Raw genomic sequence first — 23,900 nt, forward strand, 5'->3', positions numbered from 1 at the left:
GCATAGCCCCTTTTTCCCACCTAGGAGAGCACATCCTGTGCTCATTTACTCATTCGATCATTTAATTAAGCATCATTTACTGAGCAAAGGCGATAGGTTGAACAAAGGCAAGATGGCCTGGTGGGTCCGTAGAAGTCTATGTAATTTGCTATTATGACATGAGAGGGGAAAGTAAGGGAACACGATGTGGTGTTGGCAGCATCCAAATCATACAGGCTCTTAGCTGTCTCTACGTCTGTTCTAAGGAAAAGAACCTGGCACGAGCCCAACATCTGAATTTAGAAGCACCCAGCAGAAGAAAACAGCGGCTGCTCGCTGGAAGACAGGGATGAGTATGCGTAAATTCTTGCTTTCTTATTACGTACGTACCTTGGGATTGGGGTTGTAGGAATCTACCCCTCAGACAAGCTGGGTATATTGACATGGCAACTCACAACTTGTAGAGAATTGCTATTTTTTTTCCACAGCTGCAGAATATCTATTTTTTTTTTTAAATGAAAGCCACTTCCATCTTCAATTTTAAAATGCCTTAATTTGAGAGACCATTAGTCATGAAGGTGTTTCCATAGCAAATGTGTGTGGGATGTCCTAGCTTTGTTGGCGATAGTTCAAGGGAACTTCTATCATTAAATTGGGACAAGGCCTGGCATGATGGCAAGGAATATCGTGGCTCCGTTCCCACAGCATGAGGCCTCCATTTAAGGGCAAGATAGACCGAAGGCAAAGAGCAGGAAGAGAAGTGCTGGAATGAAAACAACTAACAAAGGAAAGATAAAAATGCAAATCCCAGTTCAGAGTGAATAATAGGAATGCAAATAGTGCTGCTAAAATAGGAACGAACATTACTTTTCAAAAAGGCAAAGGAAAAGAAAATTGTAGTAGCTAAAGCCTTGTGCAGGGTAAAATTGCACACTGTGTATGCCTCTCAGAAGCAAAGCCACCTACTCTGATTTTTCCTAGCACGATGCTGTGAATTTGGTGAGTCATTTTATGAAGGTTTACTACAAAGCTCCAATCTGCATTTTTTTTTTTTTTAAATACATTAGGATTAAATCTTTCTTTTGCCACCAGCTGCTTACTAATAGTCCCGTTTTAAAGCCAAATTTCTCACCTGGGCTACAAAAACATATTTTCCAAAAAAATAGTAAGTTTATGGAATGATCTCCAGAATTTGTTAAGTTAAAAAAAAAATTGTGGAGGAAAGAAGAGTTTATGGCATCCTGCTATTTATCTGAGAAGGTCATCTGAATGTAAATTTGGTTATATTTAAAAAAAAAAACTCTCAGGAAAAAGTTATTTATGGGGGAGTGGGGAAATGAGGTGGAGGGGACAGAATTCCAAGTTAGATATCTTTGAATATATTCTGTTTTTGTTTTGGATTAAAAAACATGTATATATTTAATGTGATTATAAAACAATATTAATCACAAGACAAAGCAACCTCTAAAAATTGAGAGCAAAATGACACAAGTGAACCTGAGCCTCAGATTACTGGTCTAATTACAGAGAGGAATTATTTCAGGTGACAAAGGAATTTATCTATTGATAGACTCTAAGAAATTGTCAAAAATTTGTCAACTCTTTTTCTTAATTTTATTGTTGGTGATAGTATTGTTACTGTTTGGGCTTATCTTCCTTCCTTCCTTCCTTCCTTCCTTCCTTCCTTCCTTCCTTCCTTCCTTCCTTCCTTTTATTCATTTTTTTGAGACAGTTGTATGTACTATGGGATAAAACAAATAAGAAATTATGCTTGTATTGGGAATTAGGATTTGGGGAATGGAAGAAGGCAATTTAAATGTAAGATCAAGGATGTTAAGTAAAAACCTTGTAGTATGGAATTTATAATTGTCAACTGAAATTGTGATGTGTTTTAATACAAAAAACAAAAACAAAAACAAAAAACAGATCTCCTAGCTCTACTCACTGCAAAGACCTGGAAACAGTGTCAAGCTCAGTAAAAATGAACATGTTCATTAACCAGGCTCAAAATCCAGATTGTGGTCTCCCAATACTATTCCCTCCTAAAAAGAACCAGAGTTCCTTGGGAGAGAACTGATTCTAGATCTGGGGCAGGAAATGTGCCACAATGAGCCTGGAATAATTTATCCTACCGAAAAGCAGGGACACTACCAATTACTTTTGGGGTTATGTCTAAAATACTCTGGAGCCAACTAGGAAAGGCTTTCTTAGCCAAAGATAGGACAACTTGAGCATCAATAAAATAATAACTTCAATGACTTAAAACGCATCCATTATGCTTAAACCTACAGTGATTCTAAAACACACACTCCAAAGAGCCAAAAAAAATCCCCCCAAACCCCCAAATCATTCGTTCTCTTTGGAGGACACTAGGTAACCAACTCAAAAATTTGAAAGCTAAATGAAAAGAAATGAAATAAATAAATAAATGAAAAGGAAGAATCAAACATTTATCCTGTCTTTTCTGTACATACCATACTGTGGGGTAACCAAAGGGGAAATAGTTTCTGATTCAAACCAGCAAAATGAAAATGAAACTATAAGACAGTTGGGGAAATGTGAGCACTGATTTGGTTAGTTAGTATCATGGACTTACTGTTAATTATATTTAGTTATGATAATGAATTGTCATTATGTTTATGACAAAGTTTTTCTTTCTAAAATACATATGTATGCATATTTTATATATATGCATATCTAATTATATATTATATATAATATATACAATATATATTTGCAGATGAAATGTGATGTCTCAGTTTTGTTTTGAAATAATCCACTGGGTTTGAGGGCAGGGAGAATTGGACATGGGTATAAATAAGATTGATCATGAGTTGAAAACTGTTGAAGCTGTGTACGTGGGGGTTTATTATTATTATTCTTTTTGCTTTTGCACATATTTGAAATTTTCCACGTAAAAAGTTTTAGACAAAATCAATTGCTTTGCTCACCTTTCTTTTCCTGTAACCTGGTAAGTCTGCTCACATGGCAAGTACTCAAGGAAAGTCTGGTAAGAATCATGCTGCTCTTGGTGAAGGTGTCCCTTTAGCCTTGTATAAGGTTCTCATTCTGGATGAAAATTGGATAGTTAGAGAAACAGATTCTAGGCATTATTCGGGCCAGCTAGAGGGTAACTGCTTTGGGGGAAGTCATAAGTTTTTAGACTTCAACATTTGATGTTTGGAGTTCTAAAAGTGACTTGGTCTTAAAATGAAAGATATCAGCCCTCTTATCTGGAAGCAATATTTCCTTGAGCCGCAAGAAAACAGTTTTTCCAACTCAACGCTTATGAAAAATTGACATAATGTGGTCTCCGGACTGATTAAATCCTCAACTGCAGGAAGACTCATCGCTAATTACTTTACCATAAAGCAGCTGAGCTCATGACTATCTCTGTTCAGTAAGGATCTTTAGCAGCAAAACCCATGTTTTGACACACTGCAGTGTTACTCGGGGGTGTTTGTTGTCGTTCTGAGGGTTTTCACCTGTGTAATTTTTCAATTCTGACACATTTTCTTATATTAATTTATTGATATTTTTCCCTTTCAGTTTTTTTTTCCCCCTGAAACATTAATTCAGATCTCTGACCTTTTGGATTGATCCTGTAATTGGCTCCCCCCATTCTATTCTATTTTCCATCTCTATTATTTCGATCTAATTTCTACTTTATGTTCCTAATCTTTCTATTTACTTACAACTTTTCTGTTCAGGAAGAAAGAATCTTTTCTTATATTTCTGATGTTTCCTTTTTAAAAAATAGTATGCTATTCCTGTTTCATTCATAGCTACAAAAATCTTTTTACATTTCTCTCAAAGTGTAACCTTTTTGAAGTTTTCTTCTGCTCCCTGAATTCCCTTTGCTTCCTCCAAGTTCTTTTTATTTATTATTATTTTTTTTGTCTTTGCTATTCATGTTGGGGTCTTCCTTCCAATATCTGGTGACCCATGGCAGGCTATTCACATTTAAGAAAGAGGCTCTCAATAGGTGATTGGACATTCTGTGCAAGAGGTCAGGCTTCCTGATAACTTAGAGTAGAACAAATATTGACTGGGGGATTCCAAGGGTAGTATTAAAAGTATTGAATAATTGATGGGGCATGGGCATCATTCAACCAAAGAAGATAACCCAGACACTCAAAATGTACCTATGTGTTTTAGCTGGACTCAACCGCATGAGTGGGTCTTTCTCTTGGATGGGATGGTTTCCTCAGAGAGGACTTCTCCAGTGTCTTATCTGGAGTGAGACAGGGATGATAACCCTCCTGCCAGGGTTGGAGGGATCCCAGAGTTTTTTTTGTAGCCTGTCATTTAATCTATCAGCTGGGCCTCATGTCCTTGGAATGTAGAGTTTCTCCGATTCTTCAAAATCTGTTACTCTCTTATCTTCTTCACGTGGGCTAGAGGTATTCACCTAGCTAGCGATCGTAATAGGACACTTGGGGGTCTGACCGCCCCTGACCCAGACTTTTCTGTGAGATTTCTTTCCTCAGTTCTACCCTTCACTCTTACCTTTAGAGATACTAGAAACCTCAAATTCCTAACTCAGTCTGGGTTTCTTCTGCACACATTGTCTTGTTTCCTGTCAGCAGTCCTTCTCTTCAGGCATAAAATTCAGTTTTCTTTGATCTATTGAGTAAGTCACCACATAGCCAACTGTTTCCTTTCTTCTCTTTTTTTATATGCCTCGTTTGCTATCATTTCCTCTCCAATTCTCTTTGCTGTGATTGGTTTAAAGTGCGTGTATGTGTGCTTAATTTCCTTGCAAATTTTAGTAGCCTTTCAAATGAGAAAAAAAATATGTATTTCATCCACTATGTTTAACAAGAAGTTTTATATTTATTAAGATGAATCTTTAAGCACAATTAGTTTTTGATGATAACTAGAGCTCATCAGCATTTATGAACTCTGGGAAAACAAAATGAGAATGTTCATGCTTTTTTTTTTTTCATTTCCTTGTGACTCACCACCTCCCCAAACGGGATCATCTGTAATTGTCGGTCTAAATTACAATCAATCAAAAAATAACTTTTTTATATTATTGCTATTTGCTACATCAAAGTGATTGAAACTTAATAATACATGATTTATCTATCATCAGTCTTCCTCCCCAAATCCCCTTCCTACATCGTAATTCCTTCCTTATCTTGGCTTCTTAGTTTTATTGGTGAAGTTGGTTCAGATTGCAGGAGTTTCTCTCCAGTGATGGTGGGGGCAGAAGAAGACATCCTTCAAGGAGGTTTGATACTCTAACTCTAGAGGTGTCTCTAGCTATCTGTGACAATGAATGGCCCCATCTCTCTGGTCTCTGAGCCCACACTCACCTGTCTGAGCCTGTGGGTACTGGCTGCTCTCTCTGGCTCAGTATATCAGGAGGTGGCGCCTGGCTGACAAACCCAGTCTCTCTACACGCATTGTCCCCATTAATCAAGATGACAGCTGTTCCCTGACCTCCTCCATCTGAAGTTCCCTGTAATCGTAATCACTCTCATCTCCACTCTGCTTCTGTCCAGTATGGTGTTCTCTGGCCTCGTTTCACTAAGAATTTAATACTATCTGCATTATATCTTTTTTTTTTTTTTTTTGGTAATTCTGTGTTTAATTTTTTTAGGGAACCACCATACTGTTTTCCACAGTAGCTCTACCATTTTACATTCCCACCAGCAAGGTACAAAGGTTCAAGTTTTTCCACATCCTCACCAACACTGGTTATTTTTCTTTTGCTTTTGTTTTTGTTTTGTATATACATTACCACCCTGATGGGGATGACGTGGCACCTTGTGGTTTTGATTTGCATTATTGTAACAGTTATTGCTCTTGAGCAGTTTTTCATTGTTCTACCGGCTGTTTGTGTATCTTCTTTGGAGAAATTACACTATATCTTTTATGATTACCTCACATCTTTGGTATTGGCATCACTTTTGTTTTCCAGTGCTGTTTTATATATTTATTTATATAATTTATATATATGCTGTGTGTGTGTGTGTGCATATGCTGTATATATATATATATATGTATATATATAAAATTGGTTTTATCTATGTATATACTATTATGTTTATTTACTTGTTTAACCTAGTATCACGGCTAACTTGCTCATCTACCATTGCTGTGCTGTTTCAAAAATAAGTTTTGATTTGGTCTCCCTCCCCTTGGTTTCGTCCCTTTTTGTTTGTTTGTTTTAGACCTGCTTATCCTTTTTGTTGTTGTTGTTATTTAGTACAATCCAATCTGAAGCTAAACATCTATCTTTTTAGTCAGCTACAGATAAAAACCGACACTAAAATCTTAACTCTGATATTTATTTACTATGTATACTCTGCCAAGTGGCAAAGAATGCATTTCCAGTATAGATACCCCACTGGTACTAAGGGCATCTGTAAGACATTAATATGAAAGAGAGCCAGAAGCTTACAATGGAAGCAGTGTTGTCCAAAACAGTTTTCTTTAAGTGAACTTGTCTTGAAAGGACTCTGTATGTTCCTTCAGGGAAATGGATGCTTTCTCTTCACACATTTTGAATTGGCAATCACCCCGTTTTCTAGAACCTTATTATCAATTTTTTTTTGTTTCATATTTGAATCAATGCAAAGAATAATTAGTATTCTATGAGGAAGTTATTGTTTTTTATCAAAAAATATGATTTCTAAACATATATGTCTGTGTGCTTTAAGGTAAATTGTTCTCATTTTTTGGGGCCAATTATTACTTTTGCCATGGAATTCCATTTTTGAAATTATAGTGCAAAACCCTGGAATAAAAGTTAATGCATAAAATTTCATTTTAGGCATTGTCAGCATCAGAGTTAAGGTTGGGGTTAGTGTTCTTTTGTTATATGTCCTACATGCATGTTATAAAGTGTGGCTGACCTAAGTTAATGCAATGCTCTTCCAACTCATCTTTAACACGCTCCCAATTCCAAAATTATCATTCGTGTAAATTCAGGAAAACTGATCAGTATATAAACAACAGTAGTTTGCTTAAAAAGAAAAGAAAAGAAAAAGATCTATTTAATGCTTTTTACAAGCCGAGGTCTGTATTTTGAGAGTATGGTTGTACCAACCTCTCAAGATACATCAGACTTCTGGACTCCCACTTGGACCATTTTTCTCTCAATGCATATGATCTGTGTACTAAGGCCTATGTGTGATTCCTGTGCACTTTTGGGTTTTACCTGGAGCCTCCTTTGCTTATGTATATCTTCCTTTTGCCAGACCTCTTTGTCTCTGGGACATGTGTTGTCTTATTTAGATTTGGGGGCAAATAATAAAAATGAGAACCAAAAGGAACAGGGTATTTTGCTGCTGCAAGAGCCTAACAAGGTAATTTCTTCCAGATTTTTCATTGTTTACATGAGAAAATTCAGACCTAGAAAGACAAGTGCCTGGTTAAATTTTCACAACTGGCTGGCGCTAACAAGAGGGGATGTACAGTGGTAGGTGCATTGTCTTTTTTTCTTCATCACCTGGGGTAATGCTATTTGAGTAAATGAAATACAGTAAGTTGCTAAGGTAAATTCCGAATAACCACACTATGGAATGTGACATGAATGTCACCTTGGAAAAAAGTCCTTCTTGCCAAAGACTAAGTATAATAATATAATTATTTATTTTGAGTCCTTGAAAGAGTTCCGGTCTGTTCAACTTGGGCTTTTATGTTTAAACACTAAATGGTTTTCTGTATAAAAATCAAACAAACCCACAACTAGAGAGCAAAGCATCTGGAGTCATCGACTTGGCTTTGTCTAAAGGCCTCTTTTAGGGGCTGAGTTAACAAAGAATGCATATTTTTTTCTGTTTGCTAGGTAACACTAGTAGTGGAAATCCAGCTTACTATTTAGTCAATAGCTTTTGCCTTAAGCTTATCATTTTATTGAAAGTGTGGGGGGGAGTAGGGGAAGAGAGAGAGAAAAAGAGAGAGAGAGAGACAAGGAGGGAGGGAGAGGGAGAAAATGAGAGAGATTGAGAGAATTTTAAGAAGCAAACTATGACCTCTCTTTGGTAATTTAGCACCCTTACATAAAAAGTGAAGGGCTTATTGCAACTTGGTTTGGGGTCGAGAACACTGAATGGGGAAACCTGAATTTCACTTCCAGCTCTGATGTGCCTACTTGTGTGGTGTTGAGCAAGTCACTTGCTTTCTCTGGGTCTTGATTTCTTCATCTGTGGAATGAGGGAGAATGAAATTTAATTTCAAACCTCACCCAACTCGAAAGTTTCATAATTCTCTGAAATAAAATGTGTAGTCTTACTTCACTGATCCTCACAAAGCAAATAGATTATACGTAGTAGCCGTCAATGTCCAAATGATTTGCTACATCACTTTCTTGGAAAGAAATGCACGAGAAAGTTGCCTGCCTTAGAGGACGCTGCCTACATTTAGAAATATTTTTTTTCTTCATTAACCTAGCAGGCTTTATTTTTTGGAACTTTTTGGCAACTTTGTGTTTATTATAGACAACATTTCAATTAGATCTCTTTCCTAAAATGTGCTCATTATATAATAAAAAAATTATTTTCTCTGATAGGAATGTTAGAGTTTATACTTACCTGTATTTTCTTTTTCTTTCTTTTTTTTTTTTCAAGATTTTATTTATTTATTTGACAGAGAGAGCACAAGCAGGAGGAGGGGCAGAGGGAGAGGAAGAAGCAGATTCCCCACTGAGCAGGGAGCCCAACAGGGGCCCAGTCCCAGGACCCTGAGATGATGACCTGACCCGAAGGCAGATGCTTAACCGACTGAGCCACCCAGGTGCCCTATACTCAGCTATATTTTCTGTGATTATTTGATGATCTGTTTTCAAACTAGACTATACAGTCCATGAGGGCAGAGATCATTGCAAACGTCTGGTTCACAGTTTAATCCTAGAATTTCGTGTAGTGCCTCACACCTAGCATCTATGCTTTGAAGGAAGAAATATGTTTCAGTAGTCTGGCCAGGATGGTTCTGTATCAAATGCCATATATCATCTTAAACTCATCCAAGGAAGCGTCCATAAAGAAAACACGCGACTCACGTATAGTCTTTCTGAATTCTCTGGATTATATTGCTGATGGGGAAGCATTTTCTGCGTTATTGGCTTCTTTCTTTTGGAGAGTAGAGCTGGTGTTGGTCTGGCTTGATAAATTTCCACAGCCACTAAGTGTTAGACAGTGTTTGGATGCTATTTATTTTTTCTGCTTGTTGTCTGTAGAGAAAGGCTGTTTGCAAATCAAGCTCATTGATGATGCCTCCTTCCCTACCTCCATGCAAACTTCTATGACTCTTCATATAGATCCGTAACTTCAATTTGCCAAAATACTTGGCTAAGCATTCTGTCTCATCACCTTCTGCAGGGGCAGTGTGACTCAGTCCAGCAAGCCGGAGTAAGGCCAGAATCAGGATGAAGCCAACAGCTGCTGGATGATCCTGCTGAGGACACCGGCAAGAAAAGCCAGGGGACAGGGCTTCAGTCTCTACATGCTTGTTATGTCCCAGCAATGTCATAGCTCAGTTAGATCAGAGATGTGGATCATTTTTGTAATTTTCTTTCATCAGTCATACCTATAACAGTTTCATACCTATAACAGTTGAAGCTTGGACGCTCTATGAAAAGCAACACAATGATACTCGTTTGAAGAATCGTGCAAAGATGAAGGTTATGTAGGGTTAAAAGAAAAATCATATCAAGCCCCCTTCCTTTCTTCCTTTTAATTTCTCCCTCCCTCCCTCCATGCCTTCCTCCCCTCCCTCCCCATGCCTCTCCTCCCTTCCTTCCTTTCTTCTGTTTCAGAGAAGTGATAGGCTATAGCGAAAAAAGCTTGGATTTTAGAGGCAGGCAGGTATTACTTAGCATCTTGACTTAACCATTTTCTGTCAAGGCACTTTAACCTCTGAGTCTCTTTTTCCTCAGGTGTCATTACTTACATCACGGGGTTGTAGTGAGGCTTAAGTTATATAATAACATCAGCTACTATTTATTAAACATCAAATATGTGCATTATCCAATGTAATCCTCACAATAACATTGCAAGCAAAATGTCTGGTCCATGGTGGGTGATTTATAAATAACGACAAAATGTTGGATACTTCCCATAACACGTTTTTGGAGTAAGTGCTTACTTATTTAATTCTCAGGAGCCATTTATCATGCCATTATCCCCCACAGTCTCAGCCACCAAAGTGAAACTGGTCATTCATTCATTCAAAATATGTTCTTTGAGTATCTGCTATGGTTGGGGGGTAATTGGGAAGCAAAGAACAAGGCAGTTCTTAACATCAAAGGGGTTATAATTAGGAGAGGTTATAGATAAGTAAACAGACAATTATAACCAAGCGGGATGAGCCCACTGACAGTGGGAAATACAGAGTGGACGTTTAAGAGGGACCCCTGAATTACAATTTGGGGGTTCAAGGAGGGTTCTTTGGAGGAAATCACATCTGTGATTTCTGAGACCGGAGGGATACATAAAATGAGGAGTAGAGCTTGGAGTATATGTAAAGGCATTGAGAGGAGGGGAACTCTGACGCATTCTGGGAACAGAGCAGTTCGTTCTGGAATGTGAAGGGATCACTGTGAGAGGAGGCTGGGGTGAGCAGGGCTGTTAGTCATGGAAGGGCTCAGAGCCCATCCCGCAGAGACTGTCTGATCTCTCAGGCTGTCTCTCAGCTGTTGCTGGGTTCTCGTTCCCCTCCTCCTCAGCTTGGCTTTGGAGCCAGGCCCTGCTGTAAGGCTGACTCCTAGGACTCCCGATCTGATGGGCATGTGCTTATGTTGCTAAACCCTCACCCTCTCATAATCTTTGAAGCTGAGTTCTTGGTCCTGAGAAAGAAAGGCTTATCTTACTAGTACCAAGGTAGCACACTCTTGGCTGGTTGGCTATGTCTAGATACCACCCCTACCCTCCTCTGGGGGGTGCCGAGCTATGGGGCAAGGAGGCTCTCTCATCAAGGGTCTCTTTTGGCCAGCATTTTGCAGTCCAGGGCCCTTTTAGCAGGCCTGGGAATCTGAGGCCAGGCTGACAGACGAGTCAACTCTCTTTCGACTGGGCCTCTCTGAACCTAAATGCCTTCTGGAAAACCTGGGCAAGCCAGACTCTGTGACATGATAACCTCATTACCATTTCACTTTTCCTGGAAACTGAGAGATAAACAATATGTAGATCAATAAGCTAGGTGGAAGGCTGATTCATTTATTGGCTCACAGATTGTTTATCTTTGAGTTGGGGCTATGGAAAGTACTATCCCAGTAGCCAGGCCTGCCAGAGGGCTGAGAGAAGTCTGAGCCGTGCTCAGGGCACACGGATAGGAAAGCAGAGAGCCAGTTCTCAATCTTCGTTTTTCCTTTGTGGGACCCGTCAGATGCTACTTAACTCTGAGTAAGACGACCATATACTTCATTGTCCAATCCCGGACATTTTGAAAGTGAAAGAGGCTGCTCATAAGGGCTGTGCAGGGACAACAGGCATAACCTGGGATGTTCCAGGCAAAGCCAGACGTAGGGTGGCCCTAACCACGAGCTCTCTCTGTTTGTCTGCTCCCTGGTTCACAGTGTCGGGGTTCTGGTAGAGAACCTCGGTCCAGGTCGTTGCTGGGTCTTGTTGAGGCTTTATTTTTCATGTTCCCAATAGCAATTTTCAAAATATTTCCCACTTTATGAGATCCTCGTGTTTCTGAAAGGTCATTTTAGCCATTTTAATACAAGACAGTTGATTTCTATTCAAGGCAAAGAAATGGGGTGATAAAAAATGGAAAACCGAAGAGAAGATAATCCTGAAGAGAAAAACTGCAGCTGTATCTTCTGCTTTTTTTATAATCCTTTATTAAGGGGTGCCTGGGTGGCTCAGTCGTTAAGCGTCTGCCTTCAGCTCGGGTCATGATCCCAGGGTCCTGGGATCGAGCCCCACATCGGGCTCCCTGCTCGGCGGGAAGCCTGCTTCTCCCTCTCCCTCTCCCACTCCCCTTGCTTGTGTTCCCTCTCTCGCTGTGTCTCTGTCAAATAAATAAAATCTTAAAAAAAATCCTTTATTAATTAGAACGTGGAGGTGGAGACATCGTTTTCTTTAAAGTTTGAGTGACCTACATTATTAGTTTTGATGATACCAGACTCAAGGGGTAGGGGTCGTTATCTGAGTTATTATTGTTTGTACAGAGAGGTCACAAGGAAGAAAATATCTCACATACAACAGGCGAGAGACTCAGGAGGCATCTTCTTGATTTATGAACTGTTTTTTTGTAAACATGTTTCTTGGCAAAATCCTAAGGAAAATGTTGGTGTGCTGTGAAGCCAACAGCACCTCAACAGCAGTGATTTCCTCCGCCTCAAATCAAGCAGGTTGTGGGGGAGAATTTGGTGACCAAGTATTACTTTCATTTTTAATTTCTTCCTCCATTATAATGAATGATACTAAAAACTACGATTTTTAGCTCTTTCTCCCAAAGCAGAAGTTCTCGACCCAGAGAGATTTTGCCTCTCAGGGGATATTTGGCAATGTTTGGACATATTTTTGCTGGTCACAGCTGGGTGTGGGGTGCTTTGGCGCCTCATGGGTAAAGGTAGGCATGTTGCTAAACATCCTGCAAAATACAGGGCAGCCTCCCTCCTCAAACAAATCAATGATCTGCCTCCAAATATCAATAGTGCAGCATCCTAATCATCCATTCATTTCTTCACTCAACAATTATTTATTGAGAACTTACTGTGTGCCCCTCACCACACTGATATTGAACAAAATAGGAAAAATCCCTACTCTTGTCTAGTCTGCGTTTTCATAGGAGGGATAGATCATAAATGAGAGACATAGAATGATACAAATATGAAGGAGAAAAAGCTGGAAAGTATAGAGCAGTGAGATTGGACCCTTGCCTTGCTCGTGGAGGTGGGTATATTTGTCATGATTATGGATGGGGAAACTGAGTCTAGAAAGGGGAAGTGCTGTTCAAGGGGGACACCTGCTCCTAACAGATAGAGCTGGGATTGGACGTTGGATGTGTCTGGTGCTTGAGGAGAAATTTCCACTTGTGCTGTGCTATCTATTATCACCAGAAACTAGGGTTGTCCTTGTTGCGTTTTGGTGGGATTCCTCTTTCTCTAACTTGCTGATAACCACCTCCTGCCCTGCCCAAACCGTTCAATTTTAGCATCTATATTTCTGTTAGTTAGAACATTCCCTGATTACATCCTTTTGCCCAGACTTGTTATCCTCATTACTTAAACCACGTTCAAAGTGAGCTATCCACAGTTTAGGAAATAAAGTGAAAAAAGTCCCTTCTTTTATTCTACATGCCTCTTTACCATAGCCTCTCCCTCTCCTCCTCTCATAGCTAACCTTCCTTAAAAGGTGCTCCATTCATGCTGTCTCTCTCTACGCTCCCCCAATTTACTCGTAATAGGGCCTCTCTACTCTCACTCCACACACACTTGTTTTCAACATCCACCAGTGACTCCATAATCCCTGTTTTTATAGACTTTTTCTCTTTGCCCTTTCTTACTTGACAGCCTCCCAACATTTGGTGCCCATGACTTTCCTTTTCCTGTGTCAGCCATACTTCTTTTGACTTCCATCTCTTCGATTCCCTTCTTCCTTTTTGACTATTCCTTCTAAGTAACCCTCATGGGTTTCTCTTCTCTTCATCCCTTTATAAATTGGTGTCCTTCAGGATCTTGTCCGCAGTTTTATTTTCCTTTTAACCATGGTTTCTATGGATTTGTCATGTAGATTAATCCCCAAGGTATATAACATACTCTGCAATATGCTGAGATGTGAACGTGATTGAAATGCAGTGAGAGTGTGATGTGCAAGTGTGAGGGACATCTCTGATTAGTGATCCTGGCCAGCCACCCAGAATCCACATTGCTGCACTCAGCTGAGTGAATTTTACAATACAGACTCGCCGCCGCCCGCCCCCAGCCCCTTGATGACCCTGAGAGCTCCATAATTGGTCTCTCTATTCTCAGCTTTAGCTCCATCCTTTGCTCTCACCATTTTCATCCTTCTAAGGCAAACCTGATCAGGATCTGATGTCTACCCCCTTGTATCGGTCCATTTGGGCCACAGTGACAAAATAACATGGATTGGCTGGTCTATAAACAACAGAAACTTACTTCCCCCAATCCTGGAGGCTGGGAAGTCCAAGATCAAGACACCAGCATGATTGGGTAGAGTACTCTTCCCGGTTCATAGATATCTGGTTGTCTTCTTGCTGTTTCCTCACATGGTGGAAGAGGTGAGGGAGCTCTCTGGGGTCTTTTTTATTAGGGCACTAAGGACCTAATCACCCCCCAATTTCCCCACTTCCAGATACCATCATAATGGAGATGAGGTTTCAACATATGAATCTGGAGACAGAAACATCCATCTGCAGCGCCCCTTCATCTTCAGAACATAATTCATGTCCGGCATCTTTTGCACAGCTATCCTGTTTGCCTGCAATGCCCTCCCTCCCCACTCTGACTCCACAGCGTTGACCTTGGGAGGTCTTGCTCGTCCTGCAAGGCTAACCTTAAGTACTGTTTCCCAGCTTTCTGGGCAGAGTACTATCTTATATATGCCCCAATGCCCTCCACTTCCAATTAGATTGTGTATTCCTTTAGGGTCAGGAGAAGAAAACTCAACAGCAAAGTTCCTGTCCTCAAGCATGCTGTTCTACTTATTATCTACTGATATCTCATTGTAAAGTTTCCCTACTCTCTCCATTACAAATTACTGAATTTCTGTCATTAATTTGCTGTGTGATCCTGTGTATTTCACTTAACTCCTCTGAGCTGTCATTTTATCAGCTTAAATTCTGTCAAATAATGTTCCTATTATAACTCAAAGAAATGTATCAAATTCTCTGAGCTCTCCAGGGGAAAAGATGTCACAAACCAAAGATGAAATAAATCGTCACTCATTAAAGCAATATTTTTATTATCAAACATTGTATTCAAACTTCAACAAGGTGAAACTATTTCCAAAGAAAAATAACCCCTCCTTATATATCTTTAAATCTTGACACCACTTATAACATAACAAAGCTTTATCGTGTAATTTTTTTTCTTATGCTCCCTTCCACTTCTCTTTGCATTTTTGAAAAATTTAAGATTCATCCTTGCTATTTTACAGAGCTCGCCCCCCCTCCCAACTGAAAGTTTCATGACAGAGAGGTGAGGAGATAAAAGGTGACAATTAAAATGTCTTGATCATGATCCAAACTTTTCTCATGCCATCAACAGCACTTACTGTCCCAACCTGGGGAGAAGTGAAGCATTGAGGGAGGGATTAGAGGAAAAGAGATGTTAGATATGAATGCCAGGTACCTTTATTTACTTCATTACTCCAAGTTTTGGAATTAAAATCATCTTTGAAAAATCTGTGATCTCTGTGAGATGGGTAAATGCAAGTCAATGAATAATTGTAAGAGAAAATAATGCAAGAGGAAGATTTCAGTTGGGGTATCTTTCCCTCTCCACACTTTTGTGTCCCTTTGACACTTCCATGGAATATCTCCATGCGTGGAAAACCAATGTTTAGATATTAAGGGTGGGGTGAATAAGGAGAGCGAACTAGAATTTACTGATTACAATCCCTGTGCTATGTATTTATATAATTTATTTCACTTAAACTTTCCAACAACTCTGTGTAGTATATTTACCTATTTTTGAGTTGAACACACTGGAGCTCCCTATACAGCTAGTAGTAAGTAGAGCCAAAATGGAAACCTAGGGTTTTCTAATTCAAACACCATATCACACTGATGCCCTGTTATTTAGAAAATGAATGTCCTGACCTCAAGCAATTTATAATCCAGAAAAGAAATGCAAATGGCTCTGTAAAAAGCAGAATAGAGAGACCATGTATGTGTCTTATTTTAAGTACTGTAAAAATAACTCCATCTACATGATTATGAAGTTTCAGCATCCTTGCTAATACAGCACCTACTTTTTAAAAAAATTTTTATTGTTATGTTAATCACCATACATTACATCATTAGTTTTTAATGTAGTGTTCCATGAATTCATTGTTTGTGCATAATACCCAGTGCTCCACGCACAACGTGCCCTCTTTAATACCCATCACCAGGCTAACCCATCCCCCCACCCCCTCCCCTCTAGAACCCTCAGTTTGTTTCTCAGAGTCCATTATCTCTCATGGTTCGTCTCCCTCTCCGATTTCCCCCTCTTCATTCTTCCCCTCCTGCTATCTTCTTCTTTTTTTTTTCTTAACATATATTGCGTTATTTGTTTCAGAGGTACAGATCTGTGATTCAACAGTCTTGCACAATTCACAGCGCTCACCATAGCACATACCCTCCCCAGGGTCTATCACCCAGCCACCCCCTCCCCCCCCCCCCCACCACTCCAGCAACCCTCAGTTTGTTTCCTGAGATTAAGAATTCCTCATATCAGTGAGGTCATATGATACATGTCTTTCTCTGATTGACTTATTTCACTCAGCATAACACCCTCCAGTTCCATCCACGTCATTGCAAATGGCAAGATCTCATTCCTTTTGATGGCTGCATAATATTCCATTGTGTATATATGCCACTTCTTCTTTATCCATTCATCTGTCAATGGACATCTTGGCTCTTTCCACAGTTTGGCTATTGTGGACATTGCTGCTATAAACATTGGGGTGCATGTACCCCTTCGGATCCCTACATTTGTATCTTTGGGGTAAATACCCAGTAGTGCAATTGCTGGATCATAGGGTAGCTCTATTTTCAACTTTTTGAGGAACCTCCATACTGTTTTCCAGAGTGGTTGCACCAGCTTGCATTCCCACCAACAGTGTGGGAGGGTTCCCCTTTCTCCACATCCCCGCCAACATCTGTCATTTCCTGACTTGTTAATTTTAGCCATTCTGACTGGTTACAGCACCTACTTTTGAGTTGTTTTTTCCTTGACAGTAATGTAGAAACGTAGAGATACTATTTGCGGACACTTTTTTTTTTAGCAGATGATGTAACATATCACACAGATTTTTAAGTCCTCCAGATTTAATGCCTTCACTTGCTATGCAAATTCGGTAAGTTATTTAATCTCAATCAGACTCAGTTTCCACTTTTTAATTTGGAAGGTGATACCTATTTTATAGAGTTGCTATAAATATCAAAGAGATGCTTGATTCATGCATAGTTCCCAAAAATGATGGTTGTGATGATATGTGGCAGCCGATATCATTGGCTTGTCTTTTTTTTTTTTGAGAGAGAGAGAGCGAGAGAGCACAAGCATGAGCAGGGGGAGGGGGAAGGAGAGGCGGAGGGGCAGAGGGGAGGGGGAGGGGCAAAGTGAGAAGGAGGCTCCCTGCTGATCAGGGAGCCCAATGCAGGTTTCCATCCCAGAACCCCGAGATCATGACTTGAGCCAAAGGCAGATGCAGACACCCCTGGCTTGTGTTTTGATACATTTTGAGGCATTCTGGAGTTCTTTGGTGGTAGGTGGGGCCATGGCCCCAGATGGAGCCTCTGGACTCCCTGACCAACACTGTTGGTCAGCCTGATAGGTGCATCAAAGTGCTAAGTATTGGGCATGCAGAGGGGAGATGCCAGGGTCAGGGAGATTCTGGAAAGAAGGAATCAAGGATTTTACTAAAAGTACTTTTCAAAGTCAAGTCAAGGAAATGGCAGGGACATACAGGAAGAAAGTGGGAAAGGTTGGGATGGGGGATGAACATTTGTTTCTCCCAAACTGAAAATCTCCAAAAAGACCCTTCTTGGACCAATAGTCACAAAATTTTCCTCTTAGTAAGAAAATCTCTTTGGAAGGACTTACCTTACAAAACACAAAATCACAAAGCGATGGCACATGTTTTCATCCCCCTTATTTCATCCTTTAATGTAATACATTTAAAAAAGAAGTTGTTTCCCATAAACCTGATTAACTCTGGAGAGAGTCATAATCCATCTAACCAATCCAAATGAAGGTAAAAGGAATAATCAGGCTCCCATTATGCAAAATGGTGCTCAATTAATTTATTGCACTGCACTGAATAATAAGCTGTTAGGCTCCACATTACTTTCTTCACGTTAGATCAAATAGCTTATTACTGCCGGAGCTTATTTCATATCGCATAAAATTTGGATATATTACAATGGAGTAGATATTAGTCCATTATAAGAGACATCCTTAAGTACTTCATTTATAAGATCTCTCCATTTGGAAAATGGCAAGGGAGAAGAAGAATTGCAAACAAGGTAATGGACAGAGGGGGATTTCTGTGCCTTGCCCACCCACCAGCTCTGCGGTGGGTGGGCTGGGGGTTGCCACACTGGGCTGGGGCCTTAGAGAAAAGCAGTGTTTGCAGCGGGAATAAAATCCAAAGAGAGTTTATGTTCCTTGTCAGGGAAGTGTTGACATTTTAATTACTTTCTGTTTTCTTTGGAGTTACATTTAAGAATTGGAAGCCAGTTAGAAAACTAAGAATTGGCTTTATTAGAAATCAGATGAATTGACACGCAGCCATGAGCTGGAGAAAGTCCAGAGTCAGCTCTTGACAAACTCAAGTCTCCAGCAGGACCCGGAGAGCCAAAAAAACTCAGCCATTGGAAAACCAACCAGAAGAATTCCTCCTCGGGTCTTATCTTCTCGGAGAGCGGACCGGGCCTCTGTGCAATCTAATCTTTTCCGGCCACGGGACCCCTGTGCGTCACTTTGCTGGTTTTTTTTTACTTTAAACTTTGGTCTCCTAGGGATTTGTGAGGATATGTAGAACAAGAATGCAAAGCAAAAAGGGCACGATCACGGAGAGTTGGGATGGGTTGGGGAAACTGGTGCGTTCAGAACGATTTAGTTTTGAAGATAATCGGATGCTTTGGGTATTTCATAAAGGAAAACTGCCTGAGGATATGTAGAACAGCTTCAGGAGATTGATAGACTCACACCCTCTCTCCTTGCACCTAGAGTTGCCTCCAATTGAGCAAATATTTAGCAAACCCAGGGTACCTACATGTGTTCTGGGATCAGCAAATTTAAAAAAGCACAACTCCGATCAGCCTGTTTGTTGGTGGTGCCCCAAAGGGTGTCGCCTGAGGACAGAAGCTCTCTGTGTCCCTTCCCCACACTCCTCAGCTTTCCTCTGCTGAGAAAGTGCCTTCCAGGGACAGTATGGAAATGCCATTAAGCTTAGACCAATCAATTCGGTGATAAATGGATCACACCAAGTTCCTAACAATGATCTCCTATCTACTCTGTGCCAGGAGCTTTAAATACACTATTTGAATTTTCAAAAAAACCTATAAGATATTATCTGTGCCACAGATATTGTTATTTCTGTTTCACAACTGCAAACTGAAGCTTGAGCAGGTTCAGCAAATTCATAAGCTATACACACTTTTACATAAGACATTTCAAATATGTGCACGAGAAGATCAAACAGTATAATGAACCTCTAGGCTTATTGTACTTCACCCACTCAGAGTCAGTCTTTTTTGTCAGCATTCACTACACCCCATTTTCTGGAAGCAAGTCCCAGACATTGTGTCCTCTCCTCTGTGTATCTTTCAGATGTGTCTCTAAGAGGTAGAGATTCTTTAAAATAAAACAACCACAATATCTTTATCACTCACACCCTGAAAACATTAACAAGAATTCCCAACAGCAAGCAATACACATGTTTGCTGATTCCCGATTGTCTTGCAATATAATTTTTTTTTAAGTGTGTTTGAATCCAGATCCAAACACCATCCCTGGACTGTGATTGCTTGATGAGTCTCTCATGCCTCTTTAAATCTGTAGGTTCCCTCTTCTCTAATTTTTTTCTTGGACTTCTTGGTTAAAGAAACGGGGTTGTTTTTCCTGAAGATTTTCTAACAGTCTGAGTTTTCTGAATTCCATTTGTTGAGGTGATCTCAGATATATTTATCATCTTGTATTTTGCACTTCCTGTAAATTTACAGTTAGAGCTAGAAATTTTATCAGATTCTGGTTCCATATTTTTTGCAAGACTAGGTCATAAGTAGCGGCATAATTTCCATAAGTGAGAATGTATGTGTGTATGTGTAAAGTTATCAACTATTAAGGATTTTTGCCTAGAGTCAGTCTTTCCTTAGCTATTGCAAAGTTGCCATATTCTAATTTTGTGGTTTCAAAAAAAGAGAAATTATTTTTTAGAGCAGTTTTAAATTCACTGTAAAACTGAGTGGAAAGGACACAGAGTTCCCAAGTATCTCCACCCCTCCACCTTTAGTCTCTTCCACTATCAACATCCACCATCATGGCGTTGTGTTGTTATGACGAACGAAACCACACTGACGCATCCTTCTCCCCCAGAGTCTGTAGTTTACATCAGGGTTCACACTTGGGGTTGAACATTCAGTGGGTTTCAACAAATACATACGGATGATTTCTTTTTCACTTACTAACCAGAATACTCCTTTAAGGAGAGACTTCCCCCACATTCCATAGGTGGTTATATGAAGTTCATATAAGAAACCCAGGATAAATGATTTTTCTTTCCCTTTATCTACCAGTTTGCAGAATGAGTTGGTTCTTTCTGGGATCGTCTGAAGTGAACATAAATTCCTGTACGGTTTTCACTGTTAGTATCACTAAGAGCTCATGTTTTTAAACATGTTTGGTGTGTTTCAGTGTTCTACTATACATGCAGGTATACGTGTGTGTGGATACACGTGCATATGCTAATAACTCAGGGGTAAAGTTCCAGGTCACCGATGTCTATAAATCTACCTTATTTTGCTGCCTCAATTTTAAAAAAGTAATTCTTAATGTAGTTTAAAATTTTATCTCTTTTGCATTTACTGACTCTTATAAAGATTCCCCTGAGTCTCCGAGGATGGTAGAAAACCTTGCTTTGTTACTAGAAAAACATAAACAGCTATTTATAGAGACATAAAAGCAGGAAAGGAAGAAGGAAGGAGGGAGGAGAAAAGAAGGAAGAAAAGAAAAACAGAGCAAACAAATGAGCATAAAAGATAAGCCAAGTAATTCATGGGCTATTGCGTAGTCTGGGAAAATGATTGTAGTGAATTTATTTATATAGTGGCATGTGATGTTATTGTGAAATAGTTAAGCAAGAGGCCTTGAGATTTGGGCTGCTTGGGTCAAATCTCCAGTTCAGATACCTCCTAGTTGGGTTGGCTTGTGCCTCGGCTTTCTTATCAGTGCATCAGGGCCAAATCAGGCCAGGCCTGTAAGGATAACATAAACGAATACATATAGAGCACTTAGATTGCTTCAATAAATGCTCAGTAAATGCTAGTTGATTTTGTCCTCGTTATGATGGTGATGATGGTGGTGATGACGATAATGATGTATAAATATGTGGATGGCAAAGAAGTGTCTCAGACGTGAAGAGCAAGGGGCACCTGGGTGGCTCAGTCGGTTAAGCATCTGCCTTTGGCTCAGGTCATGATCCCAAGGTCCTGGGATTGAGCCCCGCATCGGGCTCCCTGCTCAGCGGGAAGCCTGCTTCTCCCTCTCCCACTCCCCCTGCTTGTGTTCCTGTTCTCACAGTCTCTCTGTTGAATAAATAAATAAAATCTTAAAAAAAAAAAAAAAAGAAAGGAAGAAAAGAAGAGCCAAATAGATTTGCTGAGTAACTACCAGGGGCAGGTACTGAAGTAGCATCTGTATTATATATAACGTATAATAATTTCATAGAGTATATATGAGTTGTTATCAACCTTAATATATTTTTAAATCTATAATCATTATTTATTATTTATTCTAGCACAGTAACAGGCATGGGGAAGGAATACACTCTACCCTTTTTGTGAATTGAGCAGTCCTGTTAGGTTTCGCTAACATTTGCTGAGAACTTTTATAAGACAGATGAGGCTACGGTGCTAGCAAAGAACAGAACTTTAATATTCTGTAAGTAGAGCTTAATGGGCAAACCCCGGTAAACGTGTTCAAGCAGTGAAGTGGGCAGTGAGGCGCTAGTGAATCACACAATTCTGGAATTGTCCATGGCAAATCAATATCAATATTCACCAAAGTTTTGTCCCTACACAGGAAAAGAAGGAAAGAAAAGAAGAACAATTTTCGAATCACTCCTCCAACCACGGAAATGATTTTAATTACCAATTCATCTGTTGGCAGACTCTTCTGGCAGATGTACCTGCAACTTGGAAAGCTAACAAATGAACTGATTCCTTACTCCAGAGTTGACACTGATAGTGCTTGCTGAATTTGCTCTCAGAAAAGAATCCTGGGCAACAATACATCTGGCACTCTGCTCGAGGAATTTGTCATGTCGTTGACATGTTCAGCCTCCATTGTCCACACCACCCCGACAGCAGGTCCTTTCTATTTCAAAGAAATTGCAGTCTGAATTAATATAATTAGAATGTAACTGCTATTCACTGCACAAACTCCTCATTTCCAGGAGTACAGATCTGATAACGTGTCTGTGCGCAAAATCTTCCCAATGATGGCTGGAGGGGAGCACGCCGATAATACCACGACAGAAGAGACACCATTTCATCTGCCTTTTTAAGCGCCAACTATGGGAATCTAGGAGGAGAAGAAAACTGTGCTATCTTTGGCATGTCTAAATAGAAATATCCTTCAAATTTACCAGCCTATATAGATTTTCATAAAATATATAGAGTGTCTGAAGTAAGAAAAAAAATGAAATGGGAAAGATTGCCTATCTTCCAAAAGACCGCTATATGAGGTAGAGTGGATAATTCATGGATAGACTTACAGAATGAAAAGGTGGTTGATGACTTCATTTATTCTTTACAGCTTCACTGTAAAGAGCCCATGTCACTAACTGAGCAATTATCACCAAGTAAACAACTAGATTCTTGAATTCCATTGTTTGTTGTTATCTTACTATAAACACTCGACATGGTGGAAGCCTACATCAGCATCTTTTTTTTTTTAAATAAGATTAATTTTTATTCTCTTAAATATGTTGGCATTCTTACCTTGAAGGACTCATTTTAGGGGAAAAGTGACCTGACATACTCATGTGTCGGCTGGTGCTCATGGTCTCTCCTCTGAAGAATATAAAGTGTATCCTTGTGCAAATTTGTGTTCCTCCAAAATGTTAGTCTCCTTACCCCCAATGTTACAGTATTTGGAGGCAGAGTCTTTGGGAGGTGATTCGTTTAGAGGAGATCATGAGGTTGAGGTCCCATGATGGGATTAGTGTCTGCATAAGAAGGAGACATGCAGAGCATATTCGATCTTTCTCTCCTCCATGTAAGGACACAGCAGGAAGCCTGCCATCTGCAAGCCAGGAAGAGAGCACTTACCAAGAACCGAAGGAACCAGCACCTTGATCTTGGGCTTCTTAGCCTCTAGAACTGGGACGAATAAATCACTGTTGTCTAAGCCACCCAGGCTCTGGTATTTTCTTATGGCAGCCTGAGCTGACTCACAGTGCATAGGAGCCCATTGGGTTAATGAGCACTAAGGAGGGATAAAATGGTTTCCATTTTCTTGTTTTTCTCAGAAGCACATATTGATCTTCACTTGAACTTCTGTGTCAGAAATTGCAATAATAAAACTATGTAGCATGGGTAATACAGTATAAAAATAGGGCCAAGATTTGTGAGTGACAAAAGGTTTCCAGAGATGCATACCAGTGCCCCTTTTAATTTTTAACCAAATACATTTTATAAACCAAATACATTATGGTAATGAGCTGTGTAGCCTTTAGGTTTTCTTTATAAAGTCTGGACTCACCTTTCCAATCAACATCTTGGAAAAGTCAGAAATGATTCCTTGCCTCCAGGTTCTCCTATGGAGTGTCTTCCTTGTTTCCCCCAACCTGAAGGGATTGGCTATTATTTTCCATTAGCTAGCAAATTTTCAGAATCAGGTGCGCTTCAGAATCATGTCCATGTGTGTGGTGGTGGTGGGGTGGGCGGGAGTATGCTGATGTCCAGATCCTCCAAATCTCCTGAATCAGAATTGCCAGTTGTGGTGCCCAGATTGTGTAAATCGAAAACCACCCCAGAGCTTCGGCTCCATACCAAACTTGACACCCATA

At 39.9% G+C, this 23,900-nt stretch overlaps 2 long non-coding RNA genes across 2 annotated transcripts in view; both read left to right on the forward strand.

Annotated features, from left to right (window-relative positions):
- LOC141374088 (uncharacterized) overlaps positions 1–16,153 on the forward strand; it is a 51,192-nt gene extending 35,039 nt beyond the window's left edge. The window contains exons 4-6 of the long non-coding RNA XR_012380655.1: positions 246–332; positions 8,562–8,727; positions 9,312–16,153. This is a non-coding gene — a long non-coding RNA (uncharacterized lncRNA). The remainder of the gene's footprint in view (positions 1–245; positions 333–8,561; positions 8,728–9,311) is intronic.
- Positions 16,154–16,641: 488 nt separating this feature from the next.
- Positions 16,642–23,243, forward strand: LOC112831996 (uncharacterized). Its single transcript, XR_003210281.2, has 3 exons — positions 16,642–16,964; positions 21,627–21,769; positions 21,911–23,243. It is a non-coding gene; the product is annotated as an uncharacterized lncRNA (long non-coding RNA).
- Positions 23,244–23,900: the final 657 nt, after the last annotated feature.

This window comes from Callorhinus ursinus, unplaced genomic scaffold, assembly GCF_003265705.2.
Source record: "Callorhinus ursinus isolate GAN/ISIS: 27379988/994484 unplaced genomic scaffold, GSC_fseal_2.0 scaffold14, whole genome shotgun sequence".
NCBI lineage: Eukaryota > Metazoa > Chordata > Mammalia > Carnivora > Otariidae > Callorhinus > Callorhinus ursinus.